Below are 21008 nucleotides of genomic sequence, written 5' to 3' on the forward strand. Positions count from 1 at the left end.
ATGTTAGTAGACGGATTCACAGACTTTCAATAGCACAGGTAGATTCTGTTTCGAGTTGTCAAATTTTAATCAGTTTGACAGTTGAAAACACCAGATGAAATATTGGAAAAGGTGTTTATCTGAACTATGTTTGAGGGGAAGTGTATGCAGAGTGTTTCAGTGACAATGGCGCATCTGTAGAGTAGGAACTGCAAGTTTCATCCCACCACTTTCTGTAAGATTCTTAGTAGCTACAGCCTCCAAATTTTTAACAAACGTTCTGGTTCAGTTTTTCAGTTATGAGTTTGAGGCAGTATATGAGCTCTTCAAAATGGGCACCATTAGAATGAGTTTTGTCAAGGGCTGGGGAGCAGAATATCACTGGCAGGATGTTACCAGCACCCCATGTTGGATTGACATTCATCTTCATGGGCCTCTTCATTGGCTGGACAAACTCATTGCTCAGATGAACTCTCCTCAGAATCCTCTATCTTCTATTTCATGGTGTAGAAGTATTTTTTCAGGGCTGGTGTTGTGGCACAGTGGATTAAGCCACTGCCTAAAACACTGTTATCACAAATGAGTGCTGGTTCTAGTCCTGCCTGCTCCACTTCCGATGTAGCTCTCTTCTGATGTACCTGGGAAAGCAACAGAAGATGGTCCAAGTGCTTGGGCCCCTGCAACCCATGTAGGAAACCCAGATGGTGTTCCAGAGTCCTGGCCTAGACCTGGCCATTGAAGCTATTTGGGGAACAAACCAGCAGATGGAAGATCTGTCTCTATCTCTGTAACTCTGTCTTTTGAATAGATAAATTTATTTTTTAACAAAAATCTATCTTTTCAATTCTGTTTGCTGTTTTTGGCCAATGTTGCAAGAACTCTGATTTTTACATGCTTTAATCTTTCATTTTGCACTTTGATGGGTAACAGCTTTTAGTGTTATCTTTGGTAAAATACATTCAAATGACTTGGACCTAGATACTTGTCCTTACTTTCTTGGTTACCCCTTTTGTATTAACAAACACTGCAACTTTTATACTACAGTTGTGGGAGTTAGACTTTTTTTAGGTACTTTTTTATATTTTTAATTTAGGTTATAAGACTGTTACTCTGTAGTTCTAGCTTAAGTTTTCTACAGTTTCCTGCATGTTATTTATGTTGGAAAACCATGTACTTAATGCAGTTGCTCTTCTGTCAGTCTGCTCATGTGGGAACCTGTGCACCATAGTCTTAAGAGGTCCTTACAGTAGGCCTAAGTCTGAGGATATTGGTGTAGCACTCACATGAATCAGCAGTGAGTGTTGGGATAGCTGATTTTAAAACTTCACATATCAGAGAACACAGACACTATTCTCTCACCATCAGTGCTCTGTAGTTTTCCAGTTTTTAATTTCAACATCAGTGTTACACTCCCAGAATATAATCTTCCAATAGAAAATACATGAGAACTCTAAAATGTTTATTAAATAAAAAACGTTTTGATCATTTTATTCTAGGATGTAGTTGAATGGCTACCTAATTATGGCATTAGAATGAAGAAATTATTTTGGAAGAAAATGACCTAATTTACCCAGACACAAGAAGCTTTGTTTTCTGGTGCCTTTTGAAAGCAGATGGAGCCTTGTCATGCTTTAAAATCTCAATTCAGTTTGACTTTCTACTTTGCTGTTTCTGATTTTATGGAAAAAAAGTACATTTTTTTTTTGACAGGCAGAGTGGACAGTGAGAGAGAGAGAGAGACAGAGAGAAAGGTCTTCCTTTTGCCGTTGGTTCACCCTCCAATGGCCGCCACGGCCGGCGTGCTGCGGCTGGCGCATCGCGCTGATCTGAAGCCAGGAGCCAGGTGCTTCTCCTGGTCTCCAATGGGGTGCAGGGCCCAAGCACTTGGGACATCCTCCACTGCACTCCTGGGCCATAGCAGAGAGCTGGCCTGGAAGAGGAGCAACCGGGACAGAATCTGGCGCCCGGACCGGGACTAGAACACTGTGTGCTGGCGCCGCAGGCAGAGGATTAGCCTATTGAGGAGCTGCGGCACCTGCCTAAAAAGTACATTTTTGAGAAAAGGATAATGCAGTTCCTATTGTTTTCTGTGTCATTATTTATTGCATTTAAAGTGTAACCAATGGACGGTTTTAGTTCTTTCAGATGAAATGCAATTTGTGTTCCAGCTCACTGTCCTAGGTAGAAGGTCTAATTGGTGACGGCCACTTGAGACTTACACATAAGTATCACATGGCCTGTATTCCGAATGTCCCACAGCTGTGTCAGCCACCTGCGAGAGTTTTGCTTATAGAATTAGAACTTAGGTAATTTTGTCCTACCTTCTTTCCTTCCTCTCTTTCTTTTTTCTGCCTTCTATCGGGGCCTGGGTTTTATCTCCACCCCCAACCACAAGCAGCGTGAGGTGAGCTGTGGCTGCTGGTAGCTTTGGGTGCCGAATCTCACCCACAGCCATGGCCAAAGCTGGGCAGATTTTCGATCAACACCATAGGACTTAGGTATTTTCATCATTCTTTTACCTGCCAGGTACATGGCACTATATTTGGAACAAATCCATAGGAGAAAAAATCATTCAAGTTGAATGACAGATGATGTCATCAATTCCAGTGGGCTCTAAAGTTAGTAGAAATTATTGCGTAATTTTTGTTTGTGATCATCAGTTTTAGTTAGCAGGATTTTACATGATTGGCCTAGTCTTTGTTTTCTCTAAGGGGTGCTTTATGAAGCTATTAACTGCTAAAGAGTTTCATTTAAACCTTTGGTATTTACTAAAATTTGTCAACCCCACACTTGTGGACTTGAAGTGAAAATTTTATTTTTTCCAACTGCTTTCTAATCCCTAAGGATGCCCATGTGTCTATACATAGAAAATAAAAAACCTGCTAGGAAGAAAAAACTAAATGAAACTCTGACCAACAACAAGAAAGCACCTCATAAAACCAATTTAGAAAATGACAGTTTTTTCTTTTAAAATTTAGCTATTTATTTAAAAGGCAGAATAACTCTGCCTTTCAAGCTGATGAAAATAAATAAATAAGCATTTAAAAACTTAATTTTAAACAATGTTACAGGAACAGTAAAAAGAATGGGGAGGAATGGGGAATGGGGAGGCTTTATGGAGAAAGCAGGATTTGAGCTAAGCCTTGAAGGCTGAGCAGTATTTCAGTAGGTAGAAAAGTAGGAATGAAGGGCAGATTTCAGGTTTGGAGAACTACAAGCACAAAGTATCAGCAATGAAAGAGTGTGTCTAATTCAGATGCAGTTTTCTCCCAAATTTCCTGCTGACCTTTCCCACATCCAGATTGAGCGTTCTACCCTGCACCTCCCTCCTACATCCAGCTCTTGCCTGCTATCCCTTTACCCCCAGTGCTGCTGCAGCTCCTGTATATTCACAGGACAAGGGATATTTCATCAAGACTGCAAATTTGTTAGCCTGAATCTATATGACAATCTTCAAATTTTTCTGCTCTTGATATTTTTATATTACAAAATTAATGTTGCTCTTTTTTTTTTTTTTGACAGGCAGAGTGGATAGTGAGAGAGAGAGACAGAGAGAAAGGTCTTCCTTTTTGCCATTGGTTCACCCTCCAATGGACGCCGCGGCCGGCGCATTGCGCTGATCCGAAGGCAGGAGCCAGGTGCTTCTCCTGGTCTCCCATGCGGGTGCAGGGCCCAAGGACTTGAGCCATCCTCCACTGCCTTCCCTGGCCATAGCAGAGAGCTGGACTGGAAGAGGGGCAACCGGGATAGAATCCGACGCCCCAACCGGGACTAGAAGCCGGTGTGCCGGCGCCGCAAGGCAGAGGATTAGCCTGTTGAGCCAAAGGCGCTGGCCTAATGTTGCTCTTAAATCAAATTCAAGCAAAACCAGAGAATGTGAAACAGTAATTGATAGTCTCCCTTTCAATCCAGCATTCAGAGATAACCACATTTGATAATTAGGGAAGTATCCATCCAGTTTTTTCATCTCTGTTTCTCTATGTCTACAGTATTATGTATAGTAAGTGCACACATACATATATAATACACTTATATATAATATATACCATACATATATATACTTATACTTGGAGTCTTCAAAAAGTTCATAGAATATGAGTATTATGAAAAAAATTCATGGATTTCAAAATTTTTACACCAAAATAAACTTATCTTTTAATTTTATTTTGCCACACATTTTCTGAAACATCCTCATATATGTATAGCTTTCCATTTTTTAATTTTTTCCAGAAACATTTTATTTAAGGCATACAAACTTCATGTATTTGATAAATATAACATTAGGAACATAGTGATTCTTCCCACCATACCAGTCCTCCCACCCACTCTCTCACCCTTTTTCGTCCTCTCCCTCCTATTCCCATTCTTAGTTTTTACTAAAATCTATTTTCAATTAACTTTATACACAGAAGATTATACTAAGTAAAGAGTTAAACAAATAATATGAAAAGAAAACTGTTCCTCAAGTTTTTTGATTTCTCTTTTGATTTTTTCAATGACCCACTGTTTATTCAGGAGCATGTTGTTCGGGTCTCCATGTGTTTGAATATGTTCTGGAGATTCTTGAGTTGTTGATTTCCAGCTTCATTTCATTGTGGTCAGAGAAGATGCATGGTATGATTTCAATATTTTTGAATTTGCAAAGACTTGCTTTATGGCCTAACCTGTGGTCTATCCTAGAGAAAGTTCCATGCACTGGTGACAAGAATGTGTATTCTGCAACTGTGCATTGAAAAGTTCTGTGGATATCCATTAGGTCCATTTGATATAGTGTTGATTAACTGTTGTTTGTTGATTTTCTGTCTGGTTGATCTGTCCATTGCTGAAAGTTGGGTATTGGATTCCCCTATTACATTGTATTGGAGTCTACATCTCCCTTTAGATCCTTTAACATTATTTTAAATAACCAGATGCCCTGTAATTAGGTGCTTATACATTTATAATAGTTATATCTTCCTGTTGAATTGATCCCTTAATCATTACATAGTGCCCCTCTATGTCTCTGTTAACAATTTTTGTGTTAAAGTCTCTTATCTGCTATTAGAATGGCTATTAGCATGGAATATTTTTTTCCCATTCTTCCCTTTCAGTCTGCATGTATCTTTGTTGGTGAGATGTGTTTCTTGTAAGCAGCAAATAGATGGGTTTTGTTTTTAATCTATTCTGCCTGTCTGTATCTTTTAACTGGAGAGTCGAGGCAATTTACATTCAAGATGACTGTTGATAAGTATCAACTTGCCTTGCCATTTTCCCATAAATATTCCGATCGTTTACACTGGATTTCCATTTTACTTTTACCGGGAGATTTTCTGCATTCACCTGCTTTCATAGTGATGACCATGTTTCTGTGTTTCTGTGTGTAGCACATCATTAAGCATCTTTTGTAAGGCTGGACAAGTGGTGACAAATTCTTTCAATTTCTGTTTGTTATAGAAGGTCTTTATTTCACCTTCATTCATAAATGAGAGCTTTGCAGGGTACAGTATTCTGAGTTGACAGTTTCTCTTAAGACTTGGAATATATTGGTGTTGGTGCCATGGCTCACTTGGTTAATCCTTCGCCTGCAGTGCCAGTATCCCATATGTGCACAGGGTTCTCATTCCAGCTGCTCCTCTTCTAGTCCAGCTCTCTGCTGTGGCCAGGGAAGGCAGTGGAGGATGGCCCAAGTCCTTGGGCCCCTGCACCCATGTGGGAGACTGGGAGGAAGCACCTGGCTCCTGGCTTCAGATTGGTGTAGCTCCAGCCATGGCGGCCATTTGGGGGGTGAACCAATGGAAGGAACACCTTTCTCTCTGTCTCTCTCTTACTGTCTATAATTCTATCTGTCAAATAAAAAATTTAAAAAAAAGACTTGGAATATATCTCACAATTCTCTCCTAGCTTGTAGGGTTTCTGATGAGAAGTAAGCTATGAGTCTAATTGGATATCCTCTGAAAGTAATCTGGCATTTCTCCTTTGCAAATTTTAGAATCTTTATGTTTCACTGTGGAGGGTTTGACTACAATGTGTCATAGTCAAGATCTTTTCTGAGCATGTCTATTAGGAGTTCTATGTGCTTCCTGTTTTTGGATGTCTCTTTCTCCAAAATAGGGAAGTTTTCTCTTATTATTTTATTAAAGAGGCCTTCTAATCCTTTCTCTCTTTCAATGCCTTCAGGAACTCCTAGGACATGTGTTTTGGGTCATTGGGTAGTATCCCATAGATTCCCAACAGTGTTTTTTTAATTTTCTGATTTCTTCTTCTTGTGTTTGGTCTAGCTGTATAATTTCCTGCAATTTGTTTTCTAAGTCAGATATTCTTTCTTCTGCTCCACAGATTCTGTTGTTAAGGCTTTCCACTGCATGTTTTATTTGTTTATTGAATTCTTCATTTCCAAGATTTCATTTTGCTTCTCTTTAAGATCTCAATTTCATGGGAGACATTTCATGTCATGTACATATTTTATCAGTTTGTGCATTTCCTTTTGATTTCTAAGTAAGCCTATGATCAATTTTTTGAATTCCATTTCTGGCATTTCTTCAGTCTCTTTAGCTTCACAGTCCAGTATTGAAGTGTTGTATTCTTTTTGGGGCATCATATTGTTTTTGTGTTCCTTATTCTTGTGTCTTGAATTGGTACATTTATTATTCAGCATTTGTGGAGATACTTGTTGGTTTCTTTTTTTTTTTTCTGTGGTGGCTTTTTATCTTTGGACTATGTGGGTTATTGGAGTGTCTATTTTTTTCAGTGAATACCTAGAGGCATGTGGTGGGTGTGACTAGGGAGCTCTGTTCAGTGCTCCAGGATGAAGGCAGTATCTAACATGACACCCAGGTTGGCCATGGGAAATCTCTTTTTTTTTTTAATCAGGGGAGAGTTTGTTCTGCTCTGTTAGCATAGACTCAGCTCACCTGCTCTCCTCAATGGACACCATGCCTGGGCACTAGCTCCAGTGGGTATAATATTTGCCCATGCTGCCACAAGAACCATAAAAAGGGTCTGTGCAGTCCTTGGCGTAAGCACAGATTTCCCAGCAATGTCCCTCTCTAGGGAACTGGGGAACCCTGAGCATGTGGAGCCTCACACAGTGCCCAAAGTCCTAACCACACCCTGAGCCCTCCCACACAGCCTCCATGTTTTCACAGTCCCGCAGCCTTTGTGTTTTCACAGTCCTGGCACTCAAGTCTCCTACAGCCCAAGCACCCAGCCCCCTTTCAGTTCTCATCACCAGACCCAGGATTCTCTGCTCTACTGGTTACTGGGCATGAACATGAGCTATCTGCTATTACATTTCCAAAATGATGCCTGATCTCTATTGGCTTGTTGCAGGATGTTGTTACAGGGTGATCAGGGAGACTGAAACATGCCCCCCCTTTCTTTTCTCCTCTAGTTTGGCAGGTACACTATCCCCCATAGAGCTCCAAGCCTGATTCCCTACAGGCTCTTCTTGCAGCAGCTTTGTTGCCAGTGGCTTGGGCTGCTGCAGCCTGGTCTCACCTCACCTTCCAAAGCTTGTGCGGAGACTCTCAGCTGCTGGGGTTCTGATTTGTGTGTGTCTACTCCCTCTATGTAGGTTCATTGTGTCCCTCTAATTTGCAAGGAGTTTCCTCTGCCAGTTTTCTCCCTAACTCTTCTCTGGTACTGCACTCTCTCCACCGTTTTTTTTTTTTATACTTTTATTTAATAAATATAAATTTCAAAAGTATAACTTTCAGATTATAGCAGCTTTTCCCCCCATAACCTCCCTCCCACCCGCAACTATCCCATCACCCACTCCCTCTCCCATCCCATTCTTCATTATGATTCATTTTCAATTATCTTTATATATAGAAGATCAATTTAGTATATACTATGTAAAGATTTCAACAGTTTGCACCCGCACAGATAACACAAAGTACAAAGTACTGTTTGAGTACTAGTTTTACCATTAATTTGCATAGTCCAACACATTAAGGACAGAGATCCTACAGGGGAGTAAGTGCACAGTGATGCCAATTGTTGATTTAACAATTGACACTCTTATTTATGATGTCAGTAATTACCCGAGGCTCTTGTCATGAGCTGCCAAGGCTATGGAGGCCTCCTGAGTTCACAAACTCCGACCTTATTTAGATAGAGCCATAATCAAAATGGAAATTCTCTCCTCCTTCAGAGAAAGGTACCTCCTTTGATGGCCTGTTCTTTCCACTGGGATCTCACTCACAGAAATCTTTCATTTAGGTCATTTTTTTGGCACAGGGTCTTGGCTTTCCATGCCTGAGAAACTCTCATGGGCTTTTTAGCTGGATCTGAATGCCTTAAGGGCTGATTCTGTCTCTCTACCTTTTAAAAAACTATTTTCTCCTAGACTAGAGCAGTAAGCTCCTTCCCTACTCTGCCATCTTAATCCTAATTTAATTAATAATTGAACAAGGTTCCCCCCTTTCAATCATGTTTTCTTATTAAACATATCTTTGTGATTCTTGTGTGCATTATACATTTTTATTTTTTTCTGTGGAAGATTCCCACTTTCTTTCCTATGATTGCTTTTCCCCCAAATGCTAGTATTTCACATATATACCAGAATTATTCTTTCACTATCATAAATCTTACTAGACACTATTGCAAGCAAATGAAAGTTTTACCAAGGACCATATCTGTTCCGTTACCTGAGTTGATTTGTTATTCTGTGAAATAACACCTAACCATCACATTAGCCAAGTTTCCAATGTCATTCTCAGTGATTGATATCACTTCCAGGCCTCTCTGTTGTCTGCTCCCTTTTGCTCTATCGAAGACATTGTAATACCTGTTGAGAATATTTCATGGCTACAAAAGCAATAGTAATCAGTATTCAGTGTAAGTGCTGGTAAATACAGAGCAGCCCTGTCCAAACTCATAGAGATCAGGATGGGGTATAAGCCACAGAACTTCATAGGATAGCAGTGAGAGCTCAATGAAATGCTGAGAAACTTTCAAAGCTTCCTAGAGGAAAGTTCCGTGGCCTTGATATATCTGGGACTCTCTTCTATATGAAGTTCCAGTAGTCTTCTCCCCAGATGAGAATGTTGATTAAGCACTTAAACTTTCATGATTAGTTGTCTACATTACCACCTTCTTGGGATTTACAAAGTGGAATGCTTGCACTCCAAGACCTCTTCAGAAAATATATATTGAATTTTCTGGCATTTACATAATAAATCTACCCCAGAGGAATATAACCTATGGTTTATATATATATACATATACACACACACACACACACACACATATATATATATAAAACCTATGGTTTAATATATTTATATATAACCTATGGTTTTTTTCTAATTTTTAAAAAATTATTTTCATTTTATATGAAAGAAAGACAAACATATCTTCTAGCCACTGGTTTTACTCTGCAAATGCCTGCAACAGTAAGGGCTGGGCTAGGCCAAATCCAAGGGTCAGGGACTCCATCTAAGTCTCCCACATTAGTGGCAGGAACCCAAGTAGTTTGGCCGCCATCTATTTTCTTCTTAATATTCACAGCTGCAGGAAACTTGTTCAGAAGCAGATCTGGGACTCCAACCATGCAGTCGTTTTTTTCTTTTAAAGATTTATTTATTTTAAAGGCAGAGTTACAGAGAGAGAGAGAGAGAGAGAGAGAGAGAGAGAGAGAGACAGGGAGAGACACAGTGATCCATCCACTGTTTCATTCCCCGAATGGCCACAACAGCCAGAGATGGGCCAGACCACAACCAGGACCCAGGAGCTTCTTCCAAGTTTCCCACATGGGTGCAGGAGCCCAAGCACTTGGGCCATCTTCCGCTGATTTCTCAGGCACATTAGCCTGGAGCTGGATCAGAAGTATTGCAGCCAAGACCTGGAGCCCATATGGGATGCTGGTATCCCAGGCAGCAGCTTTACCTGCTATGTCACAATGCTGGCCCCTAAACATGCACTCTTGATGTGGCATGTGGGAGTCTCAAGTGGTATCTTAACTGCTGTGCCAAATGCCCACCTAACCTATAATTGTGTAAAATAAGTTCTTTTGGTCAAGAAATCCCTACTTTAAGACAATATTATTAGAAGTTACTCTGGTTGAAGTGACAGCAGGACATTGAGAACTCAGTTTCTTTAAGCAACTGGTACACTTTTTTCTTTCCATGAGTGTATTATGCTGTGTATCCCTGTTTCCCTGGCCAGGGTAATCAATGTCCAGCTTGCAGTTCAATCATAGAGTACGTGAGTTAAACCACCACCTGTGAGGCCAGCATCCCATATGAGTGCTAATTTGAGTCCCAGCTGCTCCACTTATGATCTAGCTTCCTGCTAACTCACATAGCAAAACAGCAGAAAATGGGCTAAGTGCTTGAGCCTCTGCACCCATGAGGGAGACCTGGATGGAGTTCCAGACTCCTGGTCTCAGCCTGTCCCATCCCTGACTGCTATGGCTATTTGGGGAATGAACCAATACATGGAAGATTTCTCTCTCTCTCTCTCTCTCTTACTCTTTCTCTCTCTGCCTTTCAAATACATAAGCAGATCTTCCAAAAAAGTAAGAATTCAGTCATAGTATCTCTGTTTGGCATTACACTGTGTACTTACTTTCCTCTTTTTTTTTTTTTTGTATTTTTGACAGGCAGAGTGGACAGTGAGAGAGAGAGACAGAGAGAAAGTCTTCCTTTGCCATTAGTTCACCCTCCAATGGCCGCCGTGGCTGGTGCGCCGCGGCCGGCGCACCGCGCCGATCCGATGGCAGGAGCCAGGTGCTTATCCTGGTCTCCCATGGGGTGCAGGACCCAAGTACTTGGGCCATCCTCCACTGCACTCCCTGGCCACAGCAGAGAGCTGGCTTGGAAGAGGGGCAACCGGGACAGAATCCGGTGCCCCGACCGGGACTAGAACCCGGTGTGCCGGCGCCGCTAGGCGGAGGATTAGCCTATTGAGCCGTGGCGCCGGCTTATTTTCCTCTTGCTAGTAATTTTCTATCTCTATTTTCCTAGTTTATTTATGTCCCAAATGTCAGCCTCCAGCCCTGATTACTCTTCAGATATTCAGAACCACTTACCAGTGGTCTCCTCAACATCTCCACTTGGATATCCACAAGAATCTGAAACTCAAAACATCTAAAACTTCACTTAGTTCACCACCTCAATTAAAAAAAAATTCCCTTCTTCCTCTGTTTTACCTGCCCTGAAAGAATATCAGTGCCATCTGTCCAATAGTCTAAGTTGGACATTTTAATTGTCTTTAATTCTCTTTGTCTCACCCTCTGTGTTGTTCAGATATACTAGGTTATGTCAGAGTAACAGACAACCCCTCAGGAATAAACAACTCCTGGCAGGAATTTATTTTCACTCTGATTATTGAGCTAGGGCTGGGGGCTCTGCTACAGTTTGTCAAACAGATTCTAAGATCCAGGGCCACAGAGTGGCCAGGTTGTGCAACATTTTTGGTCACCGCAGAGAGCAAAAATAGCTCTAAAGAGTTTCATTTTGGCAATTTGATGCTCAGTCCACAAGTGACATGTATCACTCTACTAGACCTAATTACTTAGCCCCATCACCCAGAAAAGGCCAGAATTACAACCTTACCATGTATCTACAAAAAAAAATTAATAATCAGCATTAGTGACTACAACACTGTCTTAGGATGGACTTCCTGGAAGCAGACCCTGTGATGAAGATATATGTGAAAGTGAGACTAACCCACTCTTGAGACCAGCATTAATTCCTTCACAAGGACAGTTAAAACCCAATTATCTCCCAAGAGACTCCACCTCTTATTGTCCTAACACCTTTTGATAAAATTATACTGGAATCAAGCTTCCAGCACATGAAACTGTGGGGGACACTCAAATCAAGTCCAAACAACAGTAGGATAATTTAAACAATTCTCCAAGGGAATTCTGCAGACATTCATGCCTTAGAACAATCCGGATCAGTGGCAAGAAAGCTGGAGTATCTGTACTTCTATTTCTGGGATCATTTGATTAGGAAGATGTGAATTTCAGGTATTTCTGTCACTTTCTCTTCAGTTTTCCTTCTCCTTTTTCTTGCTTCAAATTATTTTCAGTTATTGTTCTTCTGACTCCTAAATGCCCATCGCTTGCAGTTAAGACTGGCTTTATGTGTTATACAAGCTTTGTTGTAGACAGAGTACCCAACAAGTAACCTTATGTGGGAAGTCCTGGAGTTGTGCCCAAAGAGGACTCATAAGTAGTGGATAGCATTCCAACCCTACTCTATGCCAAGAAGTGAGATCAGAATCTGGGAGATGAAGCCAAAGTTAGCTGATAGGTTTCCTGAGCTGGGGATTCTTGGATGAGGCTAACTAAGGGAAAGAAGCCAGTAGAAAGGTAGAGATTGACTGTTGGAAATGTGAGAAGCTATAGCAGACAGAACAGGGCCTTGGAGAAGACAGAAGAGGGATTGTTGTTTATCTCTTGGTGAGGGGGCTGGCTCTGATGGTATGGATGTTGGGGATAGGGAGATATATGCTTGGCATATAGTAGGGTTCAAAACAATACTGAAATATCTTAAAATATCTGTCCCCTATTCTTCAGTGGTGACTATTTTGAGCTAATTTAGCTTTTTAAAAATCCTGGCATCTATATTCATATTTATAAATAAATTAATGCTATTTCTTGATTTATCAAACAGATATTAATTTCCTTTCAGGTAGATGATGACTTAGTCTTGTATATTACTGCTCAAACTTCTACTCTTCTTCTCTCACTATAAAAATATTGGATAAATCTATGTAAGTAGGTTTTAGTGATGATCCTATTAATTATATATCATATTCTTACAAATTTGTATTTCCCTGGAATTAATAATTTTAAAAACTCTGTTTTCTATGTACTTATCTTCAATATTTTCCCAAGTGGTCCATCTGCTCTTTAAATACTCTCATCATGATGCTAGACATTTAGATAGGCTTTTTCAGTCAGGAGATCCTGCAACATTTTCTTGGGTTTCTTTTTCATTTTCTTTATTTATTTCATGATTCCTAATTTACTGGTTTAATCCTCTGTTTTCATGTAATCAGCCTCTTTCTGTTTTTTTCATCTCTCTGTTATATTTGCTACAAGATAATCTTGACTTGACTTCCCAACTCTTCCATAAAAATATGTAATTTCTACTTTTGTATTTTAAAATTTTCAATTGTTCTTTCTTGGTCTTTGTTGATTTTTCTTAATACCTTATCTTTGTTTTATGGAAACACCTTTTTCTGTTATTTTCTCAAGGATATTTATTGTTTGGTTTTGTTTTAATCTGTTCTAGTTTGCTTTCTTTAACTTTCATTAATAAATATAAATTTCCAAAGTACAGCTTTTGGATTACAGTGGCTTTCCCCCCCATAACTTCTCTCCCACCCACAACCCTTCCATCTCCCACTCCCTCTCCCATTCCATTCACATCAAGATTCATTTTCAATTATCTTTATATACAGAAGATCGATTTAGTATATATTAAGTAAAGATTTCAACAGTTTGCACCCACATAGAAACACAAAGTGTAAGGTACTGTTTGAGTATCTAGCTGTCATCAGGTTTATTTTTGTGTTTGCTTTGTCTATATTTTCATGTTGGAAGCTTCTTATCAAATGTTTTTTGTTTGCAGCATGCCCCAGATACCATGTAAATGTCTTTTTGGATAATGACCTGAAAAACAGATAACAAATGAAAGGATACCAAATAATTGAGCCAAAGAAGCTTATTAGGAATAATATATGTATGTGTGGTGAAAGAGTAGGAAAAGAATGATAGCCTTCTATTTCTATCATAAAGGCCACAGCTGACACTCCTGTAACAAAAGATAGGTTAACAGGAGAAAGACTTGAGTTATTTAATTGGAGATTCACAGGACATGGGAGCCTTCAGAACTGAAAACTTAAAGACTCAAGGAAAACTCTGTTTTTATACTTAGGGGCAATGAAGAATGGACAGCCGTGTAGATGTGATTGAACTAAATGGGTAAAACCTAGTGGTAATAGATGGTAATGGGCTCAAAGGGAAGGCCTGAAAGATCTTTCTTTCAGATTCTTCTTGGTCTCTCTGGGTAGCATTCCTGGGTGTTGGGGCAGGGCCCCTTCTGAAATAAGAGTCATATGATCTACTATTGGGCATGCAGATTAGAGAATTTCTTCATGGCCAGCTCTTACACATTAAAGCAGGGGAAGATTAGAGTACTATTTCTAGGTTTTATGGCTGTCTTTGTGGGATAGGGATTCAAGTGTCTATGATCTACCATGATAAAGAGAAATTCTAGTTTCTATGGCTTGACTTCAGGTGGAAAGGTGAGCAGGATACAGAAGGGAAGAGGAAGGTCAGAGGCTCTGCTTCTGAGGCTCTTCCAGTGTCCTTTAGGTAAAAAAAAAAAAAAAAAAAGGCTGGCGCCGTGGCTCACTAGGCTAATCTGCCTGCGGCGCCAGCACACCGGGTTCCAGTCCCGGTTGGGGTGCCGGAATCTGTCCCAGTCACCCCTCTTCCAGGCCCACTCTCTGCTATGGCCCTGGAGTGCGGTGGAGGATGGCCCAAGTCCTTGGGCCCTGCACCCCATGGGAGACCAGGAGAAGCTCCTGGCTCCTGGCTTTGGATCAGTGCGGTGAGCCAGCCACAGCGCGCCGGTCGCAGCGGCCATTGGAGGGTGAACCAACGGCAAAAGGAAGACCTTTCTCTCTGTCTCTCTCTCTCTCACTGTCCACTCTGCCTGTAAAAAACAAAACAAAACAAAAAAACAAAAAAAAAACTACTCAGTACACTAAAATGTCATACTTTGAGATATCTTTTTTCTGAGTTCCAATAGTGGGAAAAGTCCTATGGAATGTCATTAAAATAACTTTTGAGTCATGAAGAAAGACAATTACAGTTCTTGATAAAGTCAGATAAATGAAACACTGAAACAAGAAACAAAAAACAAGCTATGACTTATGTACCCATGTGGAGAGTGAGGTGGGGTAGTTGATGCAAATTGGACAGAATTTTAGGTAATGTGTGACCTGAATCTAGGTAATGTGTTAGCCTCAGATCATTCCTATTTTTTTTAAAGATTTATTGTAGTTATTTGAAAGACAGAATTAGATATAAATACAGGGAGACAGAAAGAGAGAACTTCCATCCCTTGGTTCACTCCCAAAATGGCCACAACAACCAGGGCTGGGCCAAGCCAAATCTGGGATCCAGAAGGTTCACCCAAGTCTCTCACGTGGGTTCAGGGGCCCAAATACTTGGGCCATCTTCCACTGTCTTCCCAAGTGTGTTACAGGCAGCTGAATCAGAAGTGAGGCAGCCATATGGGATGCCAGTGTTGTAGGTGGTGATTTAACATGCTGAGACACAATGCCAGTCTACAGAGCTCTATTTGAAAGATTCATAATTCAACAGTTGTAAGTTGTAGAAAAATCAAACCATAAATTTCAGCTAAACAAAAATCTTTCTGGTTGGGGCAGGCCCTGTGTTAACAGCTCGTTGAGTGACTGTCTGAGATTCCTACATCGTATACCACAGTGTTAATTTGAATCCCAGCTACTTTATGCAACTGATCCAGCTCCCTGCTAATGCACCTGGGAGGCAGTGGATGATGGTCCATGTACATGAGCTCCTGCCACCCGTGTAAAAGATATGGATGGAGTTCCTGGCTTCTGGCTCCTGGCCCAGCTGTGGCTGTTGTGCTCATTTGTGGAAGTGAACCAGCAGATGAATGTTTTTCACTGTCTTTCCTTTTCTCTGTGTCATGCTGTCATTCAAATAAATAACTTAAAAAAAAAAACCTCTCTATTTGATATGCAACCTCAATTGGCTGAGATAAGAACCTGTTTGCTTGGATGATATCATTATTTTATTAATACTTTTTAATTATAGGAAATTAGAGTTTATTGAAAAATAAAGTAGATTGGGGCCGGCACTGTGGTGTAGCAGGTGAGGTCGCTGCCTGCAGTGCCAGCATCCCATATGGGTGCTGGTTTGAGACTCAGCTGCTCCACTTCTGATCCAGCTCCCTGCTATGGCCTGGGAAAGCAGTGAAAGATGGCCTAAGTGCTTGGGCCTCTGCACCCATGTGGGAGACCTGGAGGAAGCTCTAGGCTCCTGGCTTCGGATCTGCACAGCTCTGGCCATTGCAGCCTCTCTTTCTCTCTGTCTCTCTCTCTAACTCTGACTTTCAAATAAATAAATAAATCTTAAAAAAAGAAAAACAATGTAAACCACATTCATGATATTAGTATTCTGTATTAAAATTAAAAATACTAATTTTCTAATGTTGTATAACCAATTAGCACAAACATAGTGGCTTTAGATAATGTACATTCATTATCTGATAACTTCTGAGGATCAGGAGTCTATGCTGGAGCTTTGAAGCTGAGGGCCTGGAAAGGGATGGCCATCTGCATTTTCATCTAATACCTGGCTGAGAAAACACCCATTTCCAAGCTCATTCAGATAATTGGCAAAAGTATTTCCTTATTTGGCATGACTGAGGACCCTGGCTCTTGGCTGGCTGTCAGCTGGATGACCTCCTTGGGTTCTAGAAGCATCTTCTATTTCTAGAGCAGTACACAGTTGCTTGCCTCATGGGTCTGTCCATCACTTCATCAAGCTCAGAGGAGGATTTCTTACTTGAGTCTGCTAAAACAGAATCTTACACGACATAACATAACACAGGCATGACATCACATCACCTTTTCCATAAAACACAAGCTAATCGAAGCAGTGACTTTGCTTTATCCTTACCTTATTCTGTTGGTTAGAAGCAGGATACAGGACCTGCTCACACTCAAGGGGAGGAGATTAAATGAAAGCATGGACACCAAGAGACAGGACTCATTGGGACTCACTTTAGGATCTGTCATCCCCAAGGAACAGTCTGTATGTATCTTGTGTAAAGTATTTGTGATGTTTAAGAAGCTTTGGCAAATTAGAGGATTCTATTGAATTAGTTTTGCAACTCCAATTTAACGTAAGTAAATGATTGATTTAGATTTGGAATTTGGAGTTAAGAGTTATAACAGAGGATCCAAGATGGCTGATCAGGGAAAAGACATGCTGATTTTGACTATGGGAAGATGACAGAAATAAAGGGGAGGGACAGTTGGAGAGAAGATTGTAGTACAAATTCTACAGAAAAAAGAGAGACACTGTGGAGCAGTGGTAGTGGTACAATTATGCAGCAGCAAATGGGACGCTACAGCTCCAGCAGTTGGTGGTGGGAGGGGTGCTATCTTCTTGGAACCAGGCATCTGATGACTAGCAGGGAAGAAGCACCATTTCTATAAGGCAAGTAGAGGCTGCTGCAGCCTGTGTGCAACTAAAGGATTTTATTGGAGTGATAAATCCATGGTTCCCACTGAATTTGACTCTGGCCTAGGGTTGGGGGGGGCAGGGTGCCTGTTTAGGCCTGTGAAACACTCCCCTCCCCTTACTCTATCAAGGAACCTGAACTCAGTTTTCCAAAGCAGAGCACCAACCAACTTCTATCAGGCAGACAGCTGCTCTTGGAATGCCATGGCTTATCTCTTCGGGCAGGGGAGGCTCACAGAGCTGAGTAGAGCCTCTGCTCCCTGTGACTGTGGGGATCTGTGCACTGTGACTGTGGGAATTATGTGACTGTGCCATATGATGTGTGGCATAGCTGGGTCTTTGGTCAATCATTGTGTCTGGCTTCAGAATCTCAACATTCCCTGAGTGCCTGGGATGAGTCATCATAGAGGGTTTAATGCACAGATCCTTTGTGCTGTTTATGTGCCTGCATGAGTAGGTTGCATAGCTTCCATGGACACACCCTGGTCAGTTTCTTCACATTGGCAGAGAGGGGCTGAAGCTATGATCAGGACGGCCCATGCAATAATACCCTTCCCCCTGCCAAGATAGAGGATATCCTCCTCATCCAACTTGGGTGTCGTTCTGAACTCTTGTCCCACATTTGAGTACTGGCCAGAGCTCCCTGGCCCCTCCCACCCCTCTGGATATTTGCTGAAGGTGCAGATACTCCACTGAGCCACAGAGGCATATTTCTTTTTTTTTTTTTTTTAAAAAACTTTTATTTAATGCATATAAATTTCCAAAACACAGCTTATGGATTACAATGGCTTTCCCCCCCATAACTTCTCTCCCACCCACAACCCTCCCCTTTCCTGCTCCCTCTCCCCTTCCATTCACATCAAGATTCATTTTCAATTCTTTTTATATACAGAAGATCAGTTAGTATATATTAAGTAAAGATTTCAACAGTTTGCACCCACATAGAAACACAAAGTGAAAAATACTGTTTGAGTACTAGTTATAGTGTTAAATCACAATGTACAGCACATTAAGGACAGAGATCCTACATGAGGAGTAAGTGCACAGTGACTTCTGTCGTTGACTTAACAAATTGACACTCTTGTTTATGGCTCTTGTCATGAGTTGCCAAAGCTATGGAAGCCTTCCAAGTTCACCGACTCTGATCATATTTAGACAAGGTCATAGTCAAAGTGGAAGTTCTCTCCTCCCTTCAGAGAAAGGTACCTCCTTCTTTGATGACCTGTTCTTTCCACTGGGATCTTTCATTTAGATCATTTTTTTTGACAGAGTGTCTTGGCTTTCCATGCCTGAAATACTCTCATGGGCTTTTCAGCCGGATCCGAATGCCTTAAGGGCTGATTCTGAGGCCAGAGTGCTGTTTAGGACATCCGCCATTCTATGAGTCTGCTGTGTATCCCACTTCCCATGTTGGATCATTCTCTCCCTTTTTTATTGTATTAGTTAGTATTTTCAGACACTAGTCTTGTTTATGTGATCCCTTTGACTCTTAGTCCTATCATTATGATCAATTGTGAACAGAAATTGATCAAATGGACTAGTGAGATGGCACTGGTACATGCAAACTTGATGGGATTGAATTGGAATCCCCTGGTATGTTTTTAACTCTACTGTTTGGGGCAAGTCAGCTTGAGCATGTCCCAAATTGAGATCTCTTCCCTCTCTTATTCCCACTCTTATATTTAACAGGGATCACTTTTCAGTTAGGTTTCAACACTTAAGAATAACTGTGTATTAATTACAGAATTCAACCAATAGTATTAAGTAGAGCAGACAAAAAAATACTAAGAGGGATAACATATTAAGTTGTTCATCAACAGTCAGGGTAAGAGCTGATCAAGTCACCATTTCTCATAGTGTCAATTTCACTATAACAGGTTTCCTTTTTGGTGCTCGGTTAGTTGTCACCTATCAGGGAGAACATATAATATTTGTCCCTTTGGGACTGGCTTATTTCACTTAGCATAATGTTTTCTAGATTGCTCCATTTTGTTGCAAAGACCGGATTTCATTGTTTTTTACTGCTGTATAGTATTCTATAGAGTACATATCCCATAGTTTCTTTATCCAGTCTACTGTTGATGGGCATTTAGGTTGATTCCAGGTCTTAGCTATTGTGAATTGAACAGCAATAAACATTAATGTGCAGACAGCTTTTTATTTGCCAATTTAATTTCCTCTGGGTAAATTCCAAGGAGTGGGATGGCTGGGTTGAATGGTAGGGTTATATTCAGGTTTCTGAGGAATCTCCAGACTGACTTCCATAGTGGCTTAACCAGTTTGCATTCCCACCAACAGTGGGTTAGTGTCCCTTTTTCCCCACATCCTCGCCAACATCTGTTGTTGTTGGATTTCTGAATGTGAGCCATTCTCACCGGGGTGAAGTGAAACACAGAGGCATATTTCAAAGATAAAAGACATCAAACTTTAGAGGAGAAAGCCAACAAGTGTTTCCACAATTCCAAAAAATAAATGTACAAATACAAGAAACATGAACAAGGAAAACAATATGACTCCTCAAAAGGAGCACAACAGAACTTCAATATTAGAATGTGATGATGAAGAGACTGATGAAATTCCTGAAAAGGAATTCAAGAGAATGATCATAAGATTACAAAAGCCAGAATGCAAATAATGAGTTAAAGAAATTCATACATGACATGGATGAGAAGTTCTTCCAGGAGATAGAGATATTGCAGAGACATCAAACTGAAATATTGGAAATAAAAAAATTGATATATCAAATTAAAAAATACAATGGAAAACCTTGCTGAGGCAGAAGAAAGAATATCCAAGCTAGAAGACAAATCTTTGGAAATACCTCAGACAAAAAAGGAAGAAAAAATTAGAAAAAAATGAGAGATTTATGGGATACTACTAAATAACCAAATATACATGTCTTATGTTTCTTTGAAGGTGTGGAAAGAGAGAATGGGTTATGAGGCCTATTCCATGAAATAATAGCAGAAAACTTCCCTTATTTGGAGAATGATAGGGGCAACCAAATACAAAAAGCACATAAAACTCCTAATAGACATAATCATTGTAGTCAAACTTTCAAAAGTAAAACATAAAGAAAAGATTCTAAAGTGTTCACAAGAGAAATGCCAGATTACAGTTAAAGGATTTTCAATTAGATTGACAGATGATTTCTCATCCAAAACCCTATAGGCTGGGAGAGAACTGAGAGACATAGTCCAAGTCCTAAAAGAAAAAACTGTCATCTGAGTAGTGTACCATGCAAGGCTTTCATTTATTTGTTTATTTTTTAACTTTTATTTAATGCATATAAATTTCCAAAATACAGCTTATGGATTACAATGGCTTTGCCCCCCCCATAACTTCCCTCCCACCTGCAACCCTCCCTTCTCCCGCTTCCTCTCCCCTTCCATTCACATCAAGATTCATTTTCAATTCTCTTTATATACAGAAGATCAATTTAGAATATAGTAAGTAAAGATTTCAACAGTTTGTACCCACACAGAAACACAAAGGGTAAAATACTGTTTGAGTACTAGTTATAGCATTAAATCACAATGTACAGCACAATTAGGACAGAGATCCTACATGATGAGTAAGTGCACAGTGACTTCTGTTGTTGACTTAACAAATTGACACTCTTGTTTATGGAGTCAGTAATCACCCTAGGCTCTTGTCATGAGTTGCCAAGGCTATGGAGGCCTTTTGAGTTCGCTGACTCTGATCTTATTTAGAAAAGGTAATAGTCAAAGTGGAAGTTCTTTCCTCCCTTCAGATAAAGGTACCTGCTTCTTTGATGACCTGTTCT

General features: G+C 40.4%; 1 non-coding gene and 1 pseudogene across 1 annotated transcript; one reads left to right on the forward strand and one right to left on the reverse strand.

Moving 5' to 3' along the window:
* LOC133774301 (mothers against decapentaplegic homolog 5-like) overlaps window positions 1-21008 on the forward strand; it is a 39049-nt pseudogene continuing 18041 nt past the window's right edge.
* On the reverse strand, window positions 2333-2463 carry LOC133774745 (small nucleolar RNA ACA64). The gene has a single exon (XR_009868141.1). It is a non-coding gene; the product is annotated as a small nucleolar RNA ACA64 (small nucleolar RNA).

This window comes from Lepus europaeus, chromosome 15 (genome assembly GCF_033115175.1).
Source record: "Lepus europaeus isolate LE1 chromosome 15, mLepTim1.pri, whole genome shotgun sequence".
NCBI lineage: Eukaryota > Metazoa > Chordata > Mammalia > Lagomorpha > Leporidae > Lepus > Lepus europaeus.